At 56.5% G+C, this 734-nt stretch overlaps 1 protein-coding gene across 1 annotated transcript in view; it reads right to left on the bottom strand.

Moving 5' to 3' along the window:
- MARK4 (microtubule affinity regulating kinase 4) overlaps window positions 1–734 on the bottom strand; it is a 27158-nt gene that overhangs the window by 18361 nt on the left and 8063 nt on the right. The window lies entirely within an intron of this gene.

Below are 734 nucleotides of genomic sequence, written 5' to 3'. Positions count from 1 at the left end.
CCCCCGCACGCTGCTTCCGGGCTGCCGGACAGTCCTCGACTGACGCCCCCACCCAGTCCCTTCACTCATCAAACCGTCACACCTGCGCATCTTTTTCCCACACCTGGACACCTCACACCTGCATGTCCGCTTACATACCTGGGCACCTCGCTGTCACAAATCCAGACATCCACACACCTTATCCACCTGGACATCCTTACAACCATATGCTCTCTTGTTCACCAACCCATATAACCTTACCTGGGCCCCCTCCTGCCCTCTTACACACCTGGACATCCTCACTGCTACACATCTGACACCACCTGCCTTTTTACCCACATACCAGAAAACCCACGCACCTGCATGTCCTCTTGCCCACAGACACAAACTTACACAGCCACCCAGGGCCCCCTCATCCATACACTCAGGCTGCCATGCACTGTCACCCGCATACCTACTCACGAATACACCTGGGCACCCACGTACCTATTTCCCCTTCATCTTCTAATATACACTCCTACACTGACACGCCTCAGCACTCGGCGCCTCCAGGTCCTCTTAGCCATGCTCCTACACACCGGCACACCCTCGCACCCACATATCACCTGCACACCTGGGCAGCACACCTGCACACCTGGACATCTTCCTGCCTCTCTCATCCACCTACTTACTGGGCACCTGCACACCTGAGCATTTGCACACTTGTGGACACCCAATTCTCCACCTTCGCCCCCATCCGGACTTAAGCCACGCCC

This window comes from Pteropus medius, unplaced genomic scaffold, assembly GCF_902729225.1.
Source record: "Pteropus medius unplaced genomic scaffold, Ma_sr-lr_union100, whole genome shotgun sequence".
Classification (NCBI taxonomy): domain Eukaryota; kingdom Metazoa; phylum Chordata; class Mammalia; order Chiroptera; family Pteropodidae; genus Pteropus; species Pteropus medius.
This window is presented reverse-complemented; position numbering and strand designations above follow the sequence as displayed.